This window comes from Hemiscyllium ocellatum, unplaced genomic scaffold, assembly GCF_020745735.1.
Source record: "Hemiscyllium ocellatum isolate sHemOce1 unplaced genomic scaffold, sHemOce1.pat.X.cur. scaffold_1161_pat_ctg1, whole genome shotgun sequence".
In the NCBI taxonomy this organism is placed as follows: Eukaryota; Metazoa; Chordata; class Chondrichthyes; order Orectolobiformes; family Hemiscylliidae; genus Hemiscyllium; species Hemiscyllium ocellatum.
The window spans coordinates 17,313-38,901 of NW_026867691.1; the positions used below are offsets into that span (position 1 = coordinate 17,313).

General features: G+C 45.6%; 7 non-coding genes across 7 annotated transcripts; all 7 read right to left on the reverse strand.

Moving 5' to 3' along the window:
* Positions 1-222: 222 nt before the first annotated feature.
* On the reverse strand, positions 223-295 carry trnav-uac (transfer RNA valine (anticodon UAC)). Its single transcript has one exon. It is a non-coding gene; the product is annotated as a tRNA-Val (tRNA).
* A 3,336-nt stretch (positions 296-3,631) lies between these two features.
* On the reverse strand, positions 3,632-3,704 carry trnav-uac (transfer RNA valine (anticodon UAC)). The gene has a single exon. It is a non-coding gene; the product is annotated as a tRNA-Val (tRNA).
* A 3,336-nt stretch (positions 3,705-7,040) lies between these two features.
* On the reverse strand, positions 7,041-7,113 carry trnav-uac (transfer RNA valine (anticodon UAC)). Its single transcript has one exon. It is a non-coding gene; the product is annotated as a tRNA-Val (tRNA).
* Positions 7,114-10,425: 3,312 nt separating this feature from the next.
* trnav-uac (transfer RNA valine (anticodon UAC)) lies at positions 10,426-10,498 on the reverse strand. Its single transcript has one exon. It is a non-coding gene; the product is annotated as a tRNA-Val (tRNA).
* Positions 10,499-13,834: 3,336 nt separating this feature from the next.
* On the reverse strand, positions 13,835-13,907 carry trnav-uac (transfer RNA valine (anticodon UAC)). The gene has a single exon. It is a non-coding gene; the product is annotated as a tRNA-Val (tRNA).
* Positions 13,908-17,243: 3,336 nt separating this feature from the next.
* Positions 17,244-17,316, reverse strand: trnav-uac (transfer RNA valine (anticodon UAC)). Its single transcript has one exon. It is a non-coding gene; the product is annotated as a tRNA-Val (tRNA).
* A 3,336-nt stretch (positions 17,317-20,652) lies between these two features.
* trnav-uac (transfer RNA valine (anticodon UAC)) lies at positions 20,653-20,725 on the reverse strand. Its single transcript has one exon. It is a non-coding gene; the product is annotated as a tRNA-Val (tRNA).
* Positions 20,726-21,589: the final 864 nt, after the last annotated feature.

Here is a 21,589-nt window from a genome sequence, read left to right on the forward strand (position 1 = left end):
AGAAACGTTGCAATAGTCAACACGTTTCCATACCACAGTTAAATCCCCGGGGGAATCCAGGCAGCGGGGATCGAAGCAGCATTTTAACAGTGCTGCGGCGATGGAGTTGATCAGCTGAAATAGCAGTGGTGGGATTCGAACCCACACCCCTTTCAGGACTGGAACCTGGATCCAGCACATCAGACCGCTCGGCTTGTAAAAGGCTGCAATTGAGAACAAAGCAGTTTCTGCCCAGTTTCGAACTGGGGACCTTTCGCGTGTAAGGCGAACGTGATGACCACTACACTACAGAAACCGGCCTCTGCCGGCCGCGCTGCGGTTCTCTGGCACCCAGCACTGAAAGGTGAAGACATTCTCCGTTTCACCTTTCTTTTTCCAACAGCTCGTTGTTATCCAGGGGAATTGACATCTTGAAAACACTGCAGAAACAAACGATTTCCTTACTTTTGCTCCGACTGACCATACCTCGTGAAATTTTCCAGATCCTCAGTTGAGGATCCTCCATGGTCCCTCTCCGACTCGCACAGCTGCTGGAATGTGCCCGGCTACAATGTCAATTTCGCAGCAGATAATGAAAGCCCATCAATCCGGACAAAAATCAATAGTAAGCTGAGTCTATCTTCTCAGACTCTTTCAGCGACAAATGTATCTGTGACTGCGTGAGAATATATGTTCGGTTATGATTTGGTCAAATCACCATGAGCTGCTTGACATTACTTCAATTTCGATTCTTGCTTTGCTGAATGATTTCACCCATTGCTCGAAACAGGACAACTTTCACATTTACACGGAACACGAAACACACCGGACTACAGGGAAAATGCACAAAGCTGAGCAGGCCGTGTTCCACATCATACCGTGCAGCATCGTTTCAGTCACTGTGTCTGTTCGAGATGCCACTTTCCTTGCCTTTTACCTTAACCGTGCCATTCACTGCAGAGATGTCCACCCCTGGACATGAGCCACATGGATATCAACTGAGTTGGAAACCTGTGTGGGAATCGGCAAGGAGCGACTCAATACATTTTGCTAAACTCCATGGTGCTTATTAGAAATGCAGTTTCTGTCCAAGTCAATCGAAAAGGCAGTTTCTGAACAGAGTAACAGAAGTTACTGCTCACCCCACCCCCACTCCGGGAGAGGTGCTAACTGCCCTTGAGTGCTTTTTGTTCTCGATGTGAAGAGCTCTCACACATGAGTCACCTTCACGTCTCTTGCTGCTGAGTTACTTACAAAGAAGGAATTTCAGCAGAGCTGCAACTGCCTCACTTTCCCACTCGCTCTCCCCGTTTACATTTTCCTGCTCGTCAGTGATTTAAAGAAAACCAAAAGGATGCGATGTCATTCTGTAGCCTCTCTGTCGATTCCTCCGTTTAAGTTCCAACACGGCTTAGATCTCAGGACGCATTTTAATACTAGCGACGTTATGAAAGCACAAGTTCAAATGTTCCTCTGAGAGTGTAATTTCTTTCATTGCTGTTGCTGAATGAATGAGTCACTAACGAGCGCACTGATCCAAACCATGATTCAGCACCTCTGCTGCCAATTCTCGCACGTTGAATAACGACAGGCGGCTTCCAAATGAGGTCTTTCAGATACGACTTTGGGCTACATTTGACAGACAGACTAGTTCAGGAATCCGTGGTGTACTGTGACACCAGCGCGTCAGCTTCTTCCCTGTCTTTGAACCGGCCTGCCTGCACAAGGAATGCAAATGCGGTACTGCTTTTGGTGGAAGATTCAGAACGCGGTAACTACACTCTGAAGCAGAATGTCACATGATCAGACCCAGGTTGGAGAAAAACTTTACAATGCTTTGCAAACTAATTTAATGGAATTGCATCACATTTCACAAAGAGAGCAGATTTGTTCGAGCATTTTCGAAGGCAGGTTTGCAGATGGGATAGCAAGCAAGAAAGCTCCGTTCTTGTCAGTGTAAAAGGCTGCAAATGAAGATCAAAGCAGTTTCTGTCCAGTTTCGAACGGGGGACTTTTTGCGCGTTAGTCAAATGTGATGACCACTACACTACAGAAACTGGCCTCAGGCTAGCCTCTTGTGGCTCTGTGGCATCCAGCACTGGAAGTTGAAGCCATTCTACGGTTCACCTTTCTTTTTCCAATAGCTCGTTGTTATCCTGGGTAATTGACATCTTGAAAAAGTTAAAAAAAAATAGACGTGAAATTTGTGACAAAATATAGACAAGGATGTCGTCAATGTTCGGACTGTAGAGTGAAGTGGAATAGGCTGGGACAACTTTCCCGGCAGCATAACGGCTGCGACATGATTTTATGGAAGGGTTGTAAACTGAGTATTTACGTGTTTTACCCAAGCTAGGGTGAGTTGGAAACTCGAGAGCATAGGTTTAAGGTGAGTGGTCAGAAATTGACAAAGGACCCCGAGGCACATTTCCCACCAACAAGGTTATGGGTGTATGGAATGAGCTACCAGAGGGAGTGGGGGAGGCTATTACACTCAGAAAATTGCAATGGTAATCGGATGAGTTTCTGGAATACGATGGGTTTTGAGGGATTGAGGCCAAATGCTGTGGAACGGGACTTGTTTCATTTTGGTGATGTGGTGAGGATGAATGAGATACACCGAAGTATCTGTTTCCACGCGGTGTACCCCAATAACCTTGTGTTGCTTACACCGGTTTTAAAGGATTACTTTCTAGCGGAGCTTTCCATCGCAGTCTGTGGCACAATCATTTAGTCTGTTCGACTGCTCACGGGAAAGGTAGTATTGTGAAACACTGCAGAAACAAACGACTTCCTTACTTTTGCTCCGACTGACCATACTTCGTGAAATTTTCCCAGATCCGCAGTTGAGGATTTTTGCTGCTGGAAGTTACCGCAGAACCCGTGTTAAATCGTAACGTATTGAGCGAATCGCAAACAGAAAGCATTTAACACGGAACACAATCAAAGCTGGCATAGCTAATGCATATTCAGACACAGCGAAGCATGAACGCTAAATGTGAGAGAGTCCGAGGTCAAGAGGCATAAAGTAATCTCACAACTAACAACAGGGCAATTCCAAACTACTCTTTCAAACATACTGCAGCCTTAGTGCACCACCACTTCCCAGACAATGCTGAAAAGAGAGAAAGAACGAATATCATAAGTATGGGCCATAAAAAAAGTGAATTTCAACAATCACAGTCTCGATGAGATTACTTTTCCCTTCAGATGTCTCCAGGACGGAAACGATGGAAATGGGAGAAATTCAATAACATATTCATTGGAACGATTTTCCATTCGCCAGAAAGCCAAATAACGATGAATCGACTCACCGCAGGACTCTGTTTCACAACAGCGATGAAATAACAGTCTCCATTCGGTTCCAGTAAAAACTCAACTTGCCTGCAATGTAAAGCGAGAGTCGAAGCGATTACCATCACGACAGCAGAGAAACGTTGCAATAGTCAACACGTTTCCATACCACAGTTAAATCCCCGGGGGAATCCAGGCAGCGGGGATCGAAGCAGCATTTTAACAGTGCTGCGGCGATGGAGTTGATCAGCTGAAATAGCAGTGGTGGGATTCGAACCCACACCCCTTTCAGGACTGGAACCTGGATCCAGCACATTAGACCGCTCGGCTTGTAAAAGGCTGCAATTGAGAACAAAGCAGTTTCTGCCCAGTTTCGAACTGGGGACCTTTCGCGTGTAAGGCGAACGTGATGACCACTACACTATAGAAACCGGCCTCTGCCGGCCGCGCTGCGGTTCTCTGGCACCCAGCACTGAAAGGTGAAGACATTCTCCGTTTCACCTTTCTTTTTCCAACAGCTCGTTGTTATCCAGGGGAATTGACATCTTGAAAACACTGCAGAAACAAACGATTTCCTTACTTTTGCTCCGACTGACCATACCTCGTGAAATTTTCCAGATCCTCAGTTGAGGATCCTCCATGGTCCCTCTCCGACTCGCACAGCTGCTGGAATGTGCCCGGCTACAATGTCAATTTCGCAGCAGATAATGAAAGCCCATCAATCCGGACAAAAATCAATAGTAAGCTGAGTCTATCTTCTCAGACTCTTTCAGCGACAAATGTATCTGTGACTGCGTGAGAATATATGTTCGGTTATGATTTGGTCAAATCACCATGAGCTGCTTGACATTACTTCAATTTCGATTCTTGCTTTGCTGAATGATTTCACCCATTGCTCGAAACAGGACAACTTTCACATTTACACGGAACACGAAACACACCGGACTACAGGGAAAATGCACAAAGCTGAGCAGGCCGTGTTCCACATCATACCGTGCAGCATCGTTTCAGTCACTGTGTCTGTTCGAGATGCCACTTTCCTTGCCTTTTACCTTAACCGTGCCATTCACTGCAGAGATGTCCACCCCTGGACATGAGCCACATGGATATCAACTGAGTTGGAAACCTGTGTGGGAATCGGCAAGGAGCGACTCAATACATTTTGCTAAACTCCATGGTGCTTATTAGAAATGCAGTTTCTGTCCAAGTCAATCGAAAAGGCAGTTTCTGAACAGAGTAACAGAAGTTACTGCTCACCCCACCCCCACTCCGGGAGAGGTGCTAACTGCCCTTGAGTGCTTTTTGTTCTCGATGTGAAGAGCTCTCACACATGAGTCACCTTCACGTCTCTTGCTGCTGAGTTACTTACAAAGAAGGAATTTCAGCAGAGCTGCAACTGCCTCACTTTCCCACTCGCTCTCCCCGTTTACATTTTCCTGCTCGTCAGTGATTTAAAGAAAACCAAAAGGATGCGATGTCATTCTGTAGCCTCTCTGTCGATTCCTCCGTTTAAGTTCCAACACGGCTTAGATCTCAGGACGCATTTTAATACTAGCGACGTTATGAAAGCACAAGTTCAAATGTTCCTCTGAGAGTGTAATTTCTTTCATTGCTGTTGCTGAATGAATGAGTCACTAACGAGCGCACTGATCCAAACCATGATTCAGCACCTCTGCTGCCAATTCTCGCACGTTGAATAACGACAGGCGGCTTCCAAATGAGGTCTTTCAGATACGACTTTGGGCTACATTTGACAGACAGACTAGTTCAGGAATCCGTGGTGTACTGTGACACCAGCGCGTCAGCTTCTTCCCTGTCTTTGAACCGGCCTGCCTGCACAAGGAATGCAAATGCGGTACTGCTTTTGGTGGAAGATTCAGAACGCGGTAACTACACTCTGAAGCAGAATGTCACATGATCAGACCCAGGTTGGAGAAAAACTTTACAATGCTTTGCAAACTAATTTAATGGAATTGCATCACATTTCACAAAGAGAGCAGATTTGTTCGAGCATTTTCGAAGGCAGGTTTGCAGATGGGATAGCAAGCAAGAAAGCTCCGTTCTTGTCAGTGTAAAAGGCTGCAAATGAAGATCAAAGCAGTTTCTGTCCAGTTTCGAACGGGGGACTTTTTGCGCGTTAGTCAAATGTGATGACCACTACACTACAGAAACTGGCCTCAGGCTAGCCTCTTGTGGCTCTGTGGCATCCAGCACTGGAAGTTGAAGCCATTCTACGGTTCACCTTTCTTTTTCCAATAGCTCGTTGTTATCCTGGGTAATTGACATCTTGAAAAAGTTAAAAAAAAATAGACGTGAAATTTGTGACAAAATATAGACAAGGATGTCGTCAATGTTCGGACTGTAGAGTGAAGTGGAATAGGCTGGGACAACTTTCCCGGCAGCATAACGGCTGCGACATGATTTTATGGAAGGGTTGTAAACTGAGTATTTACGTGTTTTACCCAAGCTAGGGTGAGTTGGAAACTCGAGAGCATAGGTTTAAGGTGAGTGGTCAGAAATTGACAAAGGACCCCGAGGCACATTTCCCACCAACAAGGTTATGGGTGTATGGAATGAGCTACCAGAGGGAGTGGGGGAGGCTATTACACTCAGAAAATTGCAATGGTAATCGGATGAGTTTCTGGAATACGATGGGTTTTGAGGGATTGAGGCCAAATGCTGTGGAACGGGACTTGTTTCATTTTGGTGATGTGGTGAGCATGAATGAGATACACCGAAGTATCTGTTTCCACGCGGTGTACCCCAATAACCTTGTGTTGCTTACACCGGTTTTAAAGGATTACTTTCTAGCGGAGCTTTCCATCGCAGTCTGTGGCACAATCATTTAGTCTGTTCGACTGCTCACGGGAAAGGTAGTATTGTGAAACACTGCAGAAACAAACGACTTCCTTACTTTTGCTCCGACTGACCATACTTCGTGAAATTTTCCCAGATCCTCAGTTGAGGATTTTTGCTGCTGGAAGTTACCGCAGAACCCGTGTTAAATCGTAACGTATTGAGCGAATCGCAAACAGAAAGCATTTAACACGGAACACAATCAAAGCTGGCATAGCTAATGCATATTCAGACACAGCGAAGCATGAACGCTAAATGTGAGAGAGTCCGAGGTCAAGAGGCATAAAGTAATCTCACAACTAACAACAGGGCAATTCCAAACTACTCTTTCAAACATACTGCAGCCTTAGTGCACCACCACTTCCCAGACAATGCTGAAAAGAGAGAAAGAACGAATATCATAAGTATGGGCCATAAAAAAAGTGAATTTCAACAATCACAGTCTCGATGAGATTACTTTTCCCTTCAGATGTCTCCAGGACGGAAACGATGGAAATGGGAGAAATTCAATAACATATTCATTGGAACGATTTTCCATTCGCCAGAAAGCCAAATAACGATGAATCGACTCACCGCAGGACTCTGTTTCACAACAGCGATGAAATAACAGTCTCCATTCGGTTCCAGTAAAAACTCAACTTGCCTGCAATGTAAAGCGAGAGTCGAAGCGATTACCATCACGACAGCAGAGAAACGTTGCAATAGTCAGTACGTTTCCATACCACAGTTAAATACCCGGGGGAATCCAGGCAGCGGGGATCGAAGCAGCATTTTAACAGTGCTGCGGCGATGGAGTTGATCAGCTGAAATAGCAGTGGTGGGATTCGAACCCACACCCCTTTCAGGACTGGAACCTGGATCCAGCACATTAGACCGCTCGGCTTGTAAAAGGCTGCAATTGAGAACAAAGCAGTTTCTGCCCAGTTTCGAACTGGGGACCTTTCGCGTGTAAGGCGAACGTGATGACCACTACACTACAGAAACCGGCCTCTGCCGGCCGCGCTGCGGTTCTCTGGCACCCAGCACTGAAAGGTGAAGACATTCTCCGTTTCACCTTTCTTTTTCCAACAGCTCGTTGTTATCCAGGGGAATTGACATCTTGAAAACACTGCAGAAACAAACGATTTCCTTACTTTTGCTCCGACTGACCATACCTCGTGAAATTTTCCAGATCCTCAGTTGAGGATCCTCCATGGTCCCTCTCCGACGAGCACAATGTCAATTTCGCAGCAGATAATGAAAGCCCATCAATCCGGACAAAAATCAATAGTAAGCTGAGTCTATCTTCTCAGACTCTTTCAGCGACAAATGTATCTGTGACTGCGTGAGAATATATGTTCGGTTATGATTTGGTCAAATCACCATGAGCTGCTTGACATTACTTCAATTTCGATTCTTGCTTTGCTGAATGATTTCACCCATTGCTCGAAACAGGACAACTTTCACATTTACACGGAACACGAAACACACCGGACTACAGGGAAAATGCACAAAGCTGAGCAGGCCGTGTTCCACATCATACCGTGCAGCATCGTTTCAGTCACTGTGTCTGTTCGAGATGCCACTTTCCTTGCCTTTTACCTTAACCGTGCCATTCACTGCAGAGATGTCCACCCCTGGACATGAGCCACATGGATATCAACTGAGTTGGAAACCTGTGTGGGAATCGACAAGGAGCGACTCAATACATTTTGCTAAACTCCATGGTGCTTATTAGAAATGCAGTTTCTGTCCAAGTCAATCGAAAAGGCAGTTTCTGAACAGAGTAACAGAAGTTACTGCTCACCCCACCCCCACTCCGGGAGAGGTGCTAACTGCCCTTGAGTGCTTTTTGTTCTCGATGTGAAGAGCTCTCACACATGAGTCACCTTCACGTCTCTTGCTGCTGAGTTACTTACAAAGAAGGAATTTCAGCAGAGCTGCAACTGCCTCACTTTCCCACTCGCTCTCCCCGTTTACATTTTCCTGCTCGTCAGTGATTTAAAGAAAACCAAAAGGATGCGATGTCATTCTGTAGCCTCTCTGTCGATTCCTCCGTTTAAGTTCCAACACGGCTTAGATCTCAGGACGCATTTTAATACTAGCGACGTTATGAAAGCACAAGTTCAAATGTTCCTCTGAGAGTGTAATTTCTTTCATTGCTGTTGCTGAATGAATGAGTCACTAACGAGCGCACTGATCCAAACCATGATTCAGCACCTCTGCTGCCAATTCTCGCACGTTGAATAACGACAGGCGGCTTCCAAATGAGGTCTTTCAGATACGACTTTGGGCTACATTTGACAGACAGACTAGTTCAGGAATCCGTGGTGTACTGTGACACCAGCGCGTCAGCTTCTTCCCTGTCTTTGAACCGGCCTGCCTGCACAAGCAATGCAAATGCGGTACTGCTTTTGGTGGAAGATTCAGAACGCGGTAACTACACTCTGAAGCAGAATGTCACATGATCAGACCCAGGTTGGAGAAAAACTTTACAATGCTTTGCAAACTAATTTAATGGAATTGCATCACATTTCACAAAGAGAGCAGATTTGTTCGAGCATTTTCGAAGGCAGGTTTGCAGATGGGATAGCAAGCAAGAAAGCTCCGTTCTTGTCAGTGTAAAAGGCTGCAAATGAAGATCAAAGCAGTTTCTGTCCAGTTTCGAACGGGGGACTTTTTGCGCGTTAGTCAAATGTGATGACCACTACACTACAGAAACTGGCCTCAGGCTAGCCTCTTGTGGCTCTGTGGCATCCAGCACTGGAAGTTGAAGCCATTCTACGGTTCACCGTTCTTTTTCCAATAGCTCGTTGTTATCCTGGGTAATTGACATCTTGAAAAAGTTAAAAAAAAATAGACGTGAAATTTGTGACAAAATATAGACAAGGATGTCGTCAATGTTCGGACTGTAGAGTGAAGTGGAATAGGCTGGGACAACTTTCCCGGCAGCATAACGGCTGCGACATGATTTTATGGAAGGGTTGTAAACTGAGTATTTACGTGTTTTACCCAAGCTAGGGTGAGTTGGAAACTCGAGAGCATAGGTTTAAGGTGAGTGGTCAGAAATTGACAAAGGACCCCGAGGCACATTTCCCACCAACAAGGTTATGGGTGTATGGAATGAGCTACCAGAGGGAGTGGGGGAGGCTATTACACTCAGAAAATTGCAATGGTAATCGGATGAGTTTCTGGAATACGATGGGTTTTGAGGGATTGAGGCCAAATGCTGTGGAACGGGACTTGTTTCATTTTGGTGATGTGGTGAGCATGGATGAGATACACCGAAGTATCTGTTTCCACGCGGTGTACCCCAATAACCTTGTGTTGCTTACACCGGTTTTAAAGGATTACTTTCTAGCGGAGCTTTCCATCGCAGTCTGTGGCACAATCATTTAGTCTGTTCGACTGCTCACGGGAAAGGTAGTATTGTGAAACACTGCAGAAACAAACGACTTCCTTACTTTTGCTCCGACTGACCATACTTCGTGAAATTTTCCCAGATCCTCAGTTGAGGATTTTTGCTGCTGGAAGTTACCGCAGAACCCGTGTTAAATCGTAACGTATTGAGCGAATCGCAAACAGAAAGCATTTAACACGGAACACAATCAAAGCTGGCATAGCTAATGCATATTCAGACACAGCGAAGCATGAACGCTAAATGTGAGAGAGTCCGAGGTCAAGAGGCATAAAGTAATCTCACAACTAACAACAGGGCAATTCCAAACTACTCTTTCAAACATACTGCAGCCTTAGTGCACCACCACTTCCCAGACAATGCTGAAAAGAGAGAAAGAACGAATATCATAAGTATGGGCCATAAAAAAAGTGAATTTCAACAATCACAGTCTCGATGAGATTACTTTTCCCTTCAGATGTCTCCAGGACGGAAACGATGGAAATGGGAGAAATTCAATAACATATTCATTGGAACGATTTTCCATTCGCCAGAAAGCCAAATAACGATGAATCGACTCACCGCAGGACTCTGTTTCACAACAGCGATGAAATAACAGTCTCCATTCGGTTCCAGTAAAAACTCAACTTGCCTGCAATGTAAAGCGAGAGTCGAAGCGATTACCATCACGACAGCAGAGAAACGTTGCAATAGTCAACACGTTTCCATACCACAGTTAAATACCCGGGGGAATCCAGGCAGCGGGGATCGAAGCAGCATTTTAACAGTGCTGCGGCGATGGAGTTGATCAGCTGAAATAGCAGTGGTGGGATTCGAACCCACACCCCTTTCAGGACTGGAACCTGGATCCAGCACATTAGACCGCTCGGCTTGTAAAAGGCTGCAATTGAGAACAAAGCAGTTTCTGCCCAGTTTCGAACTGGGGACCTTTCGCGTGTAAGGCGAACGTGATGACCACTACACTACAGAAACCGGCCTCTGCCGGCCGCGCTGCGGTTCTCTGGCACCCAGCACTGAAAGGTGAAGACATTCTCCGTTTCACCTTTCTTTTTCCAACAGCTCGTTGTTATCCAGGGGAATTGACATCTTGAAAACACTGCAGAAACAAACGATTTCCTTACTTTTGCTCCGACTGACCATACCTCGTGAAATTTTCCAGATCCTCAGTTGAGGATCCTCCATGGTCCCTCTCCGACTCGCACAGCTGCTGGAATGTGCCCGGCTACAATGTCAATTTCGCAGCAGATAATGAAAGCCCATCAATCCGGACAAAAATCAATAGTAAGCTGAGTCTATCTTCTCAGACTCTTTCAGCGACAAATGTATCTGTGACTGCGTGAGAATATATGTTCGGTTATGATTTGGTCAAATCACCATGAGCTGCTTGACATTACTTCAATTTCGATTCTTGCTTTGCTGAATGATTTCACCCATTGCTCGAAACAGGACAACTTTCACATTTACACGGAACACGAAACACACCGGACTACAGGGAAAATGCACAAAGCTGAGCAGGCCGTGTTCCACATCATACCGTGCAGCATCGTTTCAGTCACTGTGTCTGTTCGAGATGCCACTTTCCTTGCCTTTTACCTTAACCGTGCCATTCACTGCAGAGATGTCCACCCCTGGACATGAGCCACATGGATATCAACTGAGTTGGAAACCTGTGTGGGAATCGGCAAGGAGCGACTCAATACATTTTGCTAAACTCCATGGTGCTTATTAGAAATGCAGTTTCTGTCCAAGTCAATCGAAAAGGCAGTTTCTGAACAGAGTAACAGAAGTTACTGCTCACCCCACCCCCACTCCGGGAGAGGTGCTAACTGCCCTTGAGTGCTTTTTGTTCTCGATGTGAAGAGCTCTCACACATGAGTCACCTTCACGTCTCTTGCTGCTGAGTTACTTACAAAGAAGGAATTTCAGCAGAGCTGCAACTGCCTCACTTTCCCACTCGCTCTCCCCGTTTACATTTTCCTGCTCGTCAGTGATTTAAAGAAAACCAAAAGGATGCGATGTCATTCTGTAGCCTCTCTGTCGATTCCTCCGTTTAAGTTCCAACACGGCTTAGATCTCAGGACGCATTTTAATACTAGCGACGTTATGAAAGCACAAGTTCAAATGTTCCTCTGAGAGTGTAATTTCTTTCATTGCTGTTGCTGAATGAATGAGTCACTAACGAGCGCACTGATCCAAACCATGATTCAGCACCTCTGCTGCCAATTCTCGCACGTTGAATAACGACAGGCGGCTTCCAAATGAGGTCTTTCAGATACGACTTTGGGCTACATTTGACAGACAGACTAGTTCAGGAATCCGTGGTGTACTGTGACACCAGCGCGTCAGCTTCTTCCCTGTCTTTGAACCGGCCTGCCTGCACAAGGAATGCAAATGCGGTACTGCTTTTGGTGGAAGATTCAGAACGCGGTAACTACACTCTGAAGCAGAATGTCATATGATCAGACCCAGGTTGGAGAAAAACTTTACAATGCTTTGCAAACTAATTTAATGGAATTGCATCACATTTCACAAAGAGAGCAGATTTGTTCGAGCATTTTCGAAGGCAGGTTTGCAGATGGGATAGCAAGCAAGAAAGCTCCGTTCTTGTCAGTGTAAAAGGCTGCAAATGAAGATCAAAGCAGTTTCTGTCCAGTTTCGAACGGGGGACTTTTTGCGCGTTAGTCAAATGTGATGACCACTACACTACAGAAACTGGCCTCAGGCTCGCCTCTTGTGGCTCTGTGGCATCCAGCACTGGAAGTTGAAGCCATTCTACGGTTCACCTTTCTTTTTCCAATAGCTCGTTGTTATCCTGGGTAATTGACATCTTGAAAAAGTTAAAAAAAAATAGACGTGAAATTTGTGACAAAATATAGACAAGGATGTCGTCAATGTTCGGACTGTAGAGTGAAGTGGAATAGGCTGGGACAACTTTCCCGGCAGCATAACGGCTGCGACATGATTTTATGGAAGGGTTGTAAACTGAGTATTTACGTGTTTTACCCAAGCTAGGGTGAGTTGGAAACTCGAGAGCATAGGTTTAAGGTGAGTGGTCAGAAATTGACAAAGGACCCCGAGGCACATTTCCCACCAACAAGGTTATGGGTGTATGGAATGAGCTACCAGAGGGAGTGGGGGAGGCTATTACACTCAGAAAATTGCAATGGTAATCGGATGAGTTTCTGGAATACGATGGGTTTTGAGGGATTGAGGCCAAATGCTGTGGAACGGGACTTGTTTCATTTTGGTGATGTGGTGAGCATGAATGAGATACACCGAAGTATCTGTTTCCACGCGGTGTACCCCAATAACCTTGTGTTGCTTACACCGGTTTTAAAGGATTACTTTCTAGCGGAGCTTTCCATCGCAGTCTGTGGCACAATCATTTAGTCTGTTCGACTGCTCACGGGAAAGGTAGTATTGTGAAACACTGCAGAAACAAACGACTTCCTTACTTTTGCTCCGACTGACCATACTTCGTGAAATTTTCCCAGATCCTCAGTTGAGGATTTTTGCTGCTGGAAGTTACCGCAGAACCCGTGTTAAATCGTAACGTATTGAGCGAATCGCAAACAGAAAGCATTTAACACGGAACACAATCAAAGCTGGCATAGCTAATGCATATTCAGACACAGCGAAGCATGAACGCTAAATGTGAGAGAGTCCGAGGTCAAGAGGCATAAAGTAATCTCACAACTAACAACAGGGCAATTCCAAACTACTCTTTCAAACATACTGCAGCCTTAGTGCACCACCACTTCCCAGACAATGCTGAAAAGAGAGAAAGAACGAATATCATAAGTATGGGCCATAAAAAAAGTGAATTTCAACAATCACAGTCTCGATGAGATTACTTTTCCCTTCAGATGTCTCCAGGACGGAAACGATGGAAATGGGAGAAATTCAATAACATATTCATTGGAACGATTTTCCATTCGCCAGAAAGCCAAATAACGATGAATCGACTCACCGCAGGACTCTGTTTCACAACAGCGATGAAATAACAGTCTCCATTCGGTTCCAGTAAAAACTCAACTTGCCTGCAATGTAAAGCGAGAGTCGAAGCGATTACCATCACGACAGCAGAGAAACGTTGCAATAGTCAACACGTTTCCATACCACAGTTAAATACCCGGGGGAATCCAGGCAGCGGGGATCGAAGCAGCATTTTAACAGTGCTGCGGCGATGGAGTTGATCAGCTGAAATAGCAGTGGTGGGATTCGAACCCACACCCCTTTCAGGACTGGAACCTGGATCCAGCACATTAGACCGCTCGGCTTGTAAAAGGCTGCAATTGAGAACAAAGCAGTTTCTGCCCAGTTTCGAACTGGGGACCTTTCGCGTGTAAGGCGAACGTGATGACCACTACACTACAGAAACCGGCCTCTGCCGGCCGCGCTGCGGTTCTCTGGCACCCAGCACTGAAAGGTGAAGACATTCTCCGTTTCACCTTTCTTTTTCCAACAGCTCGTTGTTATCCAGGGGAATTGACATCTTGAAAACACTGCAGAAACAAACGATTTCCTTACTTTTGCTCCGACTGACCATACCTCGTGAAATTTTCCAGATCCTCAGTTGAGGATCCTCCATGGTCCCTCTCCGACTCGCACAGCTGCTGGAATGTGCCCGGCTACAATGTCAATTTCGCAGCAGATAATGAAAGCCCATCAATCCGGACAAAAATCAATAGTAAGCTGAGTCTATCTTCTCAGACTCTTTCAGCGACAAATGTATCTGTGACTGCGTGAGAATATATGTTCGGTTATGATTTGGTCAAATCACCATGAGCTGCTTGACATTACTTCAATTTCGATTCTTGCTTTGCTGAATGATTTCACCCATTGCTCGAAACAGGACAACTTTCACATTTACACGGAACACGAAACACACCGGACTACAGGGAAAATGCACAAAGCTGAGCAGGCCGTGTTCCACATCATACCGTGCAGCATCGTTTCAGTCACTGTGTCTGTTCGAGATGCCACTTTCCTTGCCTTTTACCTTAACCGTGCCATTCACTGCAGAGATGTCCACCCCTGGACATGAGCCACATGGATATCAACTGAGTTGGAAACCTGTGTGGGAATCGGCAAGGAGCGACTCAATACATTTTGCTAAACTCCATGGTGCTTATTAGAAATGCAGTTTCTGTCCAAGTCAATCGAAAAGGCAGTTTCTGAACAGAGTAACAGAAGTTACTGCTCACCCCACCCCCACTCCGGGAGAGGTGCTAACTGCCCTTGAGTGCTTTTTGTTCTCGATGTGAAGAGCTCTCACACATGAGTCACCTTCACGTCTCTTGCTGCTGAGTTACTTACAAAGAAGGAATTTCAGCAGAGCTGCAACTGCCTCACTTTCCCACTCGCTCTCCCCGTTTACATTTTCCTGCTCGTCAGTGATTTAAAGAAAACCAAAAGGATGCGATGTCATTCTGTAGCCTCTCTGTCGATTCCTCCGTTTAAGTTCCAACACGGCTTAGATCTCAGGACGCATTTTAATACTAGCGACGTTATGAAAGCACAAGTTCAAATGTTCCTCTGAGAGTGTAATTTCTTTCATTGCTGTTGCTGAATGAATGAGTCACTAACGAGCGCACTGATCCAAACCATGATTCAGCACCTCTGCTGCCAATTCTCGCACGTTGAATAACGACAGGCGGCTTCCAAATGAGGTCTTTCAGATACGACTTTGGGCTACATTTGACAGACAGACTAGTTCAGGAATCCGTGGTGTACTGTGACACCAGCGCGTCAGCTTCTTCCCTGTCTTTGAACCGGCCTGCCTGCACAAGGAATGCAAATGCGGTACTGCTTTTGGTGGAAGATTCAGAACGCGGTAACTACACTCTGAAGCAGAATGTCATATGATCAGACCCAGGTTGGAGAAAAACTTTACAATGCTTTGCAAACTAATTTAATGGAATTGCATCACATTTCACAAAGAGAGCAGATTTGTTCGAGCATTTTCGAAGGCAGGTTTGCAGATGGGATAGCAAGCAAGAAAGCTCCGTTCTTGTCAGTGTAAAAGGCTGCAAATGAAGATCAAAGCAGTTTCTGTCCAGTTTCGAACGGGGGACTTTTTGCGCGTTAGTCAAATGTGATGACCACTACACTACAGAAACTGGCCTCAGGCTAGCCTCTTGTGGCTCTGTGGCATCCAGCACTGGAAGTTGAAGCCATTCTACGGTTCACCTTTCTTTTTCCAATAGCTCGTTGTTATCCTGGGTAATTGACATCTTGAAAAAGTTAAAAAAAAATAGACGTGAAATTTGTGACAAAATATAGACAAGGATGTCGTCAATGTTCGGACTGTAGAGTGAAGTGGAATAGGCTGGGACAACTTTCCCGGCAGCATAACGGCTGCGACATGATTTTATGGAAGGGTTGTAAACTGAGTATTTACGTGTTTTACCCAAGCTAGGGTGAGTTGGAAACTCGAGAGCATAGGTTTAAGGTGAGTGGTCAGAAATTGACAAAGGACCCCGAGGCACATTTCCCACCAACAAGGTTATGGGTGTATGGAATGAGCTACCAGAGGGAGTGGGGGAGGCTATTACACTCAGAAAATTGCAATGGTAATCGGATGAGTTTCTGGAATACGATGGGTTTTGAGGGATTGAGGCCAAATGCTGTGGAACGGGACTTGTTTCATTTTGGTGATGTGGTGAGCATGAATGAGATACACCGAAGTATCTGTTTCCACGCGGTGTACCCCAATAACCTTGTGTTGCTTACACCGGTTTTAAAGGATTACTTTCTAGCGGAGCTTTCCATCGCAGTCTGTGGCACAATCATTTAGTCTGTTCGACTGCTCACGGGAAAGGTAGTATTGTGAAACACTGCAGAAACAAACGACTTCCTTACTTTTGCTCCGACTGACCATACTTCGTGAAATTTTCCCAGATCCTCAGTTGAGGATTTTTGCTGCTGGAAGTTACCGCAGAACCCGTGTTAAATCGTAACGTATTGAGCGAATCGCAAACAGAAAGCATTTAACACGGAACACAATCAAAGCTGGCATAGCTAATGCATATTCAGACACAGCGAAGCATGAACGCTAAATGTGAGAGAGTCCGAGGTCAAGAGGCATAAAGTAATCTCACAACTAACAACAGGGCAATTCCAAACTACTCTTTCAAACATACTGCAGCCTTAGTGCACCACCACTTCCCAGACAATGCTGAAAAGAGAGAAAGAACGAATATCATAAGTATGGGCCATAAAAAAAGTGAATTTCAACAATCACAGTCTCGATGAGATTACTTTTCCCTTCAGATGTCTCCAGGACGGAAACGATGGAAATGGGAGAAATTCAATAACATATTCATTGGAACGATTTTCCATTCGCCAGAAAGCCAAATAACGATGAATCGACTCACCGCAGGACTCTGTTTCACAACAGCGATGAAATAACAGTCTCCATTCGGTTCCAGTAAAAACTCAACTTGCCTGCAATGTAAAGCGAGAGTCGAAGCGATTACCATCACGACAGCAGAGAAACGTTGCAATAGTCAACACGTTTCCATACCACAGTTAAATACCCGGGGGAATCCAGGCAGCGGGGATCGAAGCAGCATTTTAACAGTGCTGCGGCGATGGAGTTGATCAGCTGAAATAGCAGTGGTGGGATTCGAACCCACACCCCTTTCAGGACTGGAACCTGGATCCAGCACATTAGACCGCTCGGCTTGTAAAAGGCTGCAATTGAGAACAAAGCAGTTTCTGCCCAGTTTCGAACTGGGGACCTTTCGCGTGTAAGGCGAACGTGATGACCACTACACTATAGAAACCGGCCTCTGCCGGCCGCGCTGCGGTTCTCTGGCACCCAGCACTGAAAGGTGAAGACATTCTCCGTTTCACCTTTCTTTTTCCAACAGCTCGTTGTTATCCAGGGGAATTGACATCTTGAAAACACTGCAGAAACAAACGATTTCCTTACTTTTGCTCCGACTGACCATACCTCGTGAAATTTTCCAGATCCTCAGTTGAGGATCCTCCATGGTCCCTCTCCGACTCGCACAGCTGCTGGAATGTGCCCGGCTACAATGTCAATTTCGCAGCAGATAATGAAAGCCCATCAATCCGGACAAAAATCAATAGTAAGCTGAGTCTATCTTCTCAGACTCTTTCAGCGACAAATGTATCTGTGACTGCGTGAGAATATATGTTCGGTTATGATTTGGTCAAATCACCATGAGCTGCTTGACATTACTTCAATTTCGATTCTTGCTTTGCTGAATGATTTCACCCATTGCTCGAAACAGGACAACTTTCACATTTACACGGAACACGAAACACACCGGACTACAGGGAAAATGCACAAAGCTGAGCAGGCCGTGTTCCACATCATACCGTGCAGCATCGTTTCAGTCACTGTGTCTGTTCGAGATGCCACTTTCCTTGCCTTTTACCTTAACCGTGCCATTCACTGCAGAGATGTCCACACCTGGACATGAGCCACATGGATATCAACTGAGTTGGAAACCTGTGTGGGAATCGGCAAGGAGCGACTCAATACATTTTGCTAAACTCCATGGTGCTTATTAGAAATGCAGTTTCTGTCCAAGTCAATCGAAAAGGCAGTTTCTGAACAGAGTAACAGAAGTTACTGCTCACCCCACCCCCACTCCGGGAGAGGTGCTAACTGCCCTTGAGTGCTTTTTGTTCTCGATGTGAAGAGCTCTCACACATGAGTCACCTTCACGTCTCTTGCTGCTGAGTTACTTACAAAGAAGGAATTTCAGCAGAGCTGCAACTGCCTCACTTTCCCACTCGCTCTCCCCGTTTACATTTTCCTGCTCGTCAGTGATTTAAAGAAAACCAAAAGGATGCGATGTCATTCTGTAGCCTCTCTGTCGATTCCTCCGTTTAAGTTCCAACACGGCTTAGATCTCAGGACGCATTTTAATACTAGCGACGTTATGAAAGCACAAGTTCAAATGTTCCTCTGAGAGTGTAATTTCTTTCATTGCTGTTGCTGAATGAATGAGTCACTAACGAGCGCACTGATCCAAACCATGATTCAGCACCTCTGCTGCCAATTCTCGCACGTTGAATAACGACAGGCGGCTTCCAAATGAGGTCTTTCAGATACGACTTTGGGCTACATTTGACAGACAGACTAGTTCAGGAATCCGTGGTGTACTGTGACACCAGCGCGTCAGCTTCTTCCCTGTCTTTGAACCGGCCTGCCTGCACAAGGAATGCAAATGCGGTACTGCTTTTGGTGGAAGATTCAGAACGCGGTAACTACACTCTGAAGCAGAATGTCATATGATCAGACCCAGGTTGGAGAAAAACTTTACAATGCTTTGCAAACTAATTTAATGGAATTGCATCACATTTCACAAAGAGAGCAGATTTGTTCGAGCATTTTCGAAGGCAGGTTTGCAGATGGGATAGCAAGCAAGAAAGCTCCGTTCTTGTCAGTGTAAAAGGCTGCAAATGAAGATCAAAGCAGTTTCTGTCCAGTTTCGAACGGGGGACTTTTTGCGCGTTAGTCAAATGTGATGACCACTACACTACAGAAACTGGCCTCAGGCTAGCCTCTTGTGGCTCTGTGGCATCCAGCACTGGAAGTTGAAGCCATTCTACGGTTCACCTTTCTTTTTCCAATAGCTCGTTGTTATCCTGGGTAATTGACATCTTGAAAAAGTTAAAAAAAAATAGACGTGAAATTTGTGACAAAATATAGACAAGGATGTCGTCAATGTTCGGACTGTAGAGTGAAGTGGAATAGGCTGGGACAACTTTCCCGGCAGCATAACGGCTGCGACATGATTTTATGGAAGGGTTGTAAACTGAGTATTTACGTGTTTTACCCAAGCTAGGGTGAGTTGGAAACTCGAGAGCATAGGTTTAAGGTGAGTGGTCAGAAATTGACAAAGGACCCCGAGGCACATTTCCCACCAACAAGGTTATGGGTGTATGGAATGAGCTACCAGAGGGAGTGGGGGAGGCTATTACACTCAGAAAATTGCAATGGTAATCGGATGAGTTTCTGGAATACGATGGGTTTTGAGGGATTGAGGCCAAATGCTGTGGAACGGGACTTGTTTCATTTTGGTGATGTGGTGAGCATGAATGAGATACACCGAAGTATCTGTTTCCACGCGGTGTACCCCAATAACCTTGTGTTGCTTACACCGGTTTTAAAGGATTACTTTCTAGCGGAGCTTTCCATCGCAGTCTGTGGCACAATCATTTAGTCTGTTCGACTGCTCACGGGAAAGGTAGTATTGTGAAACACTGCAGAAACAAACGACTTCCTTACTTTTGCTCCGACTGACCATACTTCGTGAAATTTTCCCAGATCCTCAGTTGAGGATTTTTGCTGCTGGAAGTTACCGCAGAACCCGTGTTAAATCGTAACGTATTGAGCGAATCGCAAACAGAAAGCATTTAACACGGAACACAATCAAAGCTGGCATAGCTAATGCATATTCAGACACAGCGAAGCATGAACGCTAAATGTGAGAGAGTCCGAGGTCAAGAGGCATAAAGTAATCTCACAACTAACAACAGGGCAATTCCAAACTACTCTTTCAAACATACTGCAGCCTTAGTGCACCACCACTTCCCAGACAATGCTGAAAAGAGAGAAAGAACGAATATCATAAGTATGGGCCATAAAAAAAGTGAATTTCAACAATCACAGTCTCGATGAGATTACTTTTCCCTTCAGATGTCTCCAGGACGGAAACGATGGAAATGGGAGAAATTCAATAACATATTCATTGGAACGATTTTCCATTCGCCAGAAAGCCAAATAACGATGAATCGACTCACCGCAGGACTCTGTTTCACAACAGCGATGAAATAACAGTCTCCATTCGGTTCCAGTAAAAACTCAACTTGCCTGCAATGTAAAGCGAGAGTCGAAGCGATTACCATCACGACAGCAGAGAAACGTTGCAATAGTCAACACGTTTCCATACCACAGTTAAATACCCGGGGGAATCCAGGCAGCGGGGATCGAAGCAGCATTTTAACAGTGCTGCGGCGATGGAGTTGATCAGCTGAAATAGCAGTGGTGGGATTCGAACCCACACCCCTTTCAGGACTGGAACCTGGATCCAGCACATTAGACCGCTCGGCTTGTAAAAGGCTGCAATTGAGAACAAAGCAGTTTCTGCCCAGTTTCGAACTGGGGACCTTTCGCGTGTAAGGCGAACGTGATGACCACTACACTATAGAAACCGGCCTCTGCCGGCCGCGCTGCGGTTCTCTGGCACCCAGCACTGAAAGGTGAAGACATTCTCCGTTTCACCTTTCTTTTTCCAACAGCTCGTTGTTATCCAGGGGAATTGACATCTTGAAAACACTGCAGAAACAAACGATTTCCTTACTTTTGCTCCGACTGACCATACCTCGTGAAATTTTCCAGATCCTCAGTTGAGGATCCTCCATGGTCCCTCTCCGACTCGCACAGCTGCTGGAATGTGCCCGGCTACAATGTCAATTTCGCAGCAGATAATGAAAGCCCATCAATCCGGACAAAAATCAATAGTAAGCTGAGTCTATCTTCTCAGACTCTTTCAGCGACAAATGTATCTGTGACTGCGTGAGAATATATGTTCGGTTATGATTTGGTCAAATCACCATGAGCTGCTTGACATTACTTCAATTTCGATTCTTGCTTTGCTGAATGATTTCACCCATTGCTCGAAACAGGACAACTTTCACATTTACACGGAACACGAAACACACCGGACTACAGGGAAAATGCACAAAGCTGAGCAGGCCGTGTTCCACATCATACCGTGCAGCATCGTTTCAGTCACTGTGTCTGTTCGAGATGCCACTTTCCTTGCCTTTTACCTTAACCGTGCCATTCACTGCAGAGATGTCCACCCCTGGACATGAGCCACATGGATATCAACTGAGTTGGAAACCTGTGTGGGAATCGGCAAGGAGCGACTCAATACATTTTGCTAAACTCCATGGTGCTTATTAGAAATGCAGTTTCTGTCCAAGTCAATCGAAAAGGCAGTTTCTGAACAGAGTAACAGAAGTTACTGCTCACCCCACCCCCACTCCGGGAGAGGTGCTAACTGCCCTTGA